This window comes from Orycteropus afer, unplaced genomic scaffold (assembly GCF_000298275.1).
Source record: "Orycteropus afer afer isolate SDZICR_OR568_19922 unplaced genomic scaffold, OryAfe1.0 scaffold00169, whole genome shotgun sequence".
Taxonomy (NCBI): domain Eukaryota; kingdom Metazoa; phylum Chordata; class Mammalia; order Tubulidentata; family Orycteropodidae; genus Orycteropus; species Orycteropus afer.
The window spans coordinates 5363120-5366941 of NW_006921756.1; the positions used below are offsets into that span (position 1 = coordinate 5363120).

Below are 3822 nucleotides of genomic sequence, written 5' to 3' on the forward strand. Positions count from 1 at the left end.
TGGACCCCAAGGTTGAGGGGCTTTCACCCAGCCCCTAGAGCCTGGCACTTTGAACTTGGACTTAAAGCCTCCAAAGTGTAAGAGAATAAACTCTTGTTTGTTTAAGCCATCCCATGTGTGGTATATTCTTGTCAGAGCAGCACTAGGTAACCAGAACAACTGCTAAACAAAAAGTCAGCAATTCAAACTGAAAAGCCACACTGCAGGAGAAAGATGAGGCAGTCTGCTTCCATCAAGAGTTATAGCCTTGGAAACATTATGGGGCAGTTCTACTCTGTCTAAAGGGTCACTATGAGTGGGTAGCAGTTCGTTTGTTTTTTCTCCTTGTTGTTGTTGTTAGGTTATGTATATATCCATTCCTGGCATCCGTGCCAGAATCAAGTGATGGTAATGGAAAGAGGGCTAGCTTTAGAAAGTGGTATTATATTATAGTATACAGACCTTGTGGACAAAAAGATCTGCATTGCACTCCAGGATCCACCACTTCTTGCATGACCTAGGAAAATTACTTAACCTTTCTAAGTCTCAGATGCTTTATTGTATGATGGGAATAATAATAGTATCTCTTTCATGACATTGTTTTAAAGATTATAAAATACACATAAGGCACTAAAATGTTAAATTATTATTAGTAACATCATCATCAACATCATTACTACTGAATTCTAAATCAAATAAGGCTGGGTTCAATTTCTAAATCTACCACTTACCACATACATTGCCTTGGTCAAGTTACATAATTAACCTGTGTTTTATTCCTCATTTTAAGAGTATAAAGAGAATGTTTACCTTATGTCACAGATTGTATGTAATACTGATAGTCAAGCAAATCAGAACCATAATTTGCAATTCACCTTATTCACTCATACATTCTGGTCAAAAGCATTATAACACACCACATTTCACCTTCCCAAAGAACATTTTCCAGAAAGAAATCATTATAAGGATAGAGATCTAGAATATACTACATTCAGTAAATTCTTTAGCTTTTTTTTATGGCACAAAATGTTATTTGTTTTCCAGTATTCCCATACTGTGGAAACATCAGCAGTCGGCAGTCAGTAGTTGAATGCTTAACCACAATGCCACTAGAACTCCTTATACCTATCACTTCTGTGTGTGTGAGTGTGGATATAGACATATAGATATATAGATATATAATTATATTACATCACAAACTGGTTTTCAACTAAAATGATCCATTCATGTAGAAAAATGGGTTTATCAACTAAAAATTATTCCAGTCTATATTCTGATATCTTTTACTCTAATGAAAGTAGTATTTGTGAAATTACTTAATTACTGAAAAACTAATATATATTTCATTGGCTGGCTTCTCAACTTTGTTTATGTAACATTAGTGAAGGATTTGGGGATATTTCTGAAAAGTTCTTTATGAATTTTAACTGTGAAAAGAGTAGGATAAGTTCTCCATTTAATGTAAGATACAATTAACTTCAAGTGTTTTGTTGTTGTTGTTGTTGCTATGTGCCCTCGAGTCAGACCCGACTCATAGCAACCCCTCCTTGGGTTTCAGAGGCAATATCACTATGGAAGTAGATTGCCCCATCTTCCTTCCGAGGAGTGGCTGGTGGGTTTGAACCACCAGCCTTCTGCTTAGCAGTAAAGTGCTTTAGGCACTATGCTACCAGAGCTCCCTCAAGTGTTTTATGCTCTTAAAAAGAAAATAAATTCCAGTCCAATTCCTTAGGTATAAGTCTACTGTACAGCATGACAACAGTTAGCAGGAAAAAAATAAAAGAATGACAAAAATATACTCTAACTCTCCAAATAAGCTAATTTTGAAAATTACCATAATTTTATGTAATTGTAAGTACATTACAAGGTTTTGCATACTGTACAACACCATGAATTATTTTTATAAGCAGACTAGAGTAATACTTTCTACATGTTTATGACTTTATTTTTTTTTTTGTCCAACGGATTTAACTTTAAAAATCATCTGGGTCCACCACTCGTCTGTCAGTTTGAGGTACTGTGGCTTGAGTGTTGTGAGCCTGGAGGCTATGTCACCAATAATTCAAATACCAGCAGGGTCACCCATGGTGGACAGGTTTCAGCGAGCTTCCAGACTAAGACAGACTCACAAGAAGGAAGGGGCCATCCATTTCTCAAAGAATTGGCCAGCAAAAACCTTTATGAATAGCAGTGAAACACTGTCTGATATAGTATTGGAAATCTTAATTTATAGCCCCGAAACTTTGTCTGATATGGTGCTAGAAGATAAGCCACTCAGGTTGGAAGGCACTCAAAATACAACTGGGGAAGAGCTGCCTCCTCAGGGTAGAACTGACCTTAATGAGGTGGATGGAGTAAAGCTTTCTGGGTCTCCATTTGCTGATGTGGCATGACTCAAAATGGGAAGAAGCAACTGTACACATCCATTAATAATCAGAACATGGAATGTATGCAGTATGAATTAGGAAAACTACAAGTTGTCAAAAACTAAATGAAACACATAAAGATCAATACCCTGAGCTGAAATGGACTGGTTTTGGCCATTTCAAATCATACATCCATTTGACCTAATAAGCTGGGAATGACAAACTGAAGAGGCATGGCACTAATCATCACAAAGAATTTTCTAAGATCTATCCTGAAGTACAATGCTGTCGTGATAGGATAATACCCACACCCCCACAAGGAAGACAAGTTAATACTATTATTCCAATTTACGCACCAACCACCAAAGCCAAAAATGAGGACACAAGATTTTTACCAACTTCTGCAGACTGAAAATGGCCAAATACGCAATCAAGATATGTTGATTATTACTGGTGGCTGGAATGCAAAAGTTCTAAACAAAGAAGAATCATCAGTAGTGATAAAAATTACTCTGGAGATCACGATAGAATTATGCAAGACCAATGACTTATTCATTGCAAATACGTTTTTTCAACAACATAAATGGCAGCTATGCACGTGGACTTCACCAAATGGAATGCAGAGGAACCAGATCGACTACATCGGTGCCAAGAGGTGATGAAGAAGTTCAATATCTACAGCAAAACAAGGCCAGAACCTGACTGTGGAACAGACTATCAACTGCTCAAATGCAAGTTCAAGCTGAAACTGAAGACAATTAAAATAAGTCTACAAGAGCCAAAACATGATCTTGATTATATCCTGCCTGGATTTAGAGACCATCTAAAGAATAAAATTGATGCACTGAACATCAATGACTAAAACCAGATGAACTGTGGCAAGAACATCATCCATGAAGAAAGCAAGAGGTCATTAAAAAGACAGGAAAAGAAGAAAAGACTAAAATGGATGTCAGAAGACAATCTGAAACTTGCTCTTAAATAGAGAGTAGCCAAAGCAATGGAAGAAATGACAAAAGAATTGAAGAGAAAATTTCAAAAAGCAGCTCAAAAAGACAAAGTCAATTGCTATAAGGAAATATCCAAAAACCCAGAGTTAGAAAACCAAAAAGGAAGAACATGCTTGGCATTTCTCAAGCTGAAAGAACTGAAGAAAAAATTCAAGCCTCAAGTTGTAATACTGAAAGAGTCTATCAGTAAAATATTGAATCATGCAAGAAATATCCAAAGAAGATGGAAGGAATACACAGAGTCATTGTATCAAAAAGAATTGGTCAATCTTCGTCCATTTCAGGAGGTGGCATATGATCAAGAACTGATGGTATCAAAGGAAGAAGTCGAAGCTGCACTGAAGGAAAAGGCAAAAAACAAGGCTGTACACTATTTACAATAGCCAAAACTTGGAAACAACCTAGATGTCCAACAACTGAGGAATGGATAACCAAACTTTGGTACATTCACACAATGGAATACTATG

At 36.6% G+C, this 3822-nt stretch overlaps 1 protein-coding gene across 1 annotated transcript in view; it reads right to left on the reverse strand.

Moving 5' to 3' along the window:
* The window catches only part of SPATA6 (spermatogenesis associated 6), a 217009-nt gene that overhangs the window by 117264 nt on the left and 95923 nt on the right, over nt 1-3822 (reverse strand). The window lies entirely within an intron of this gene.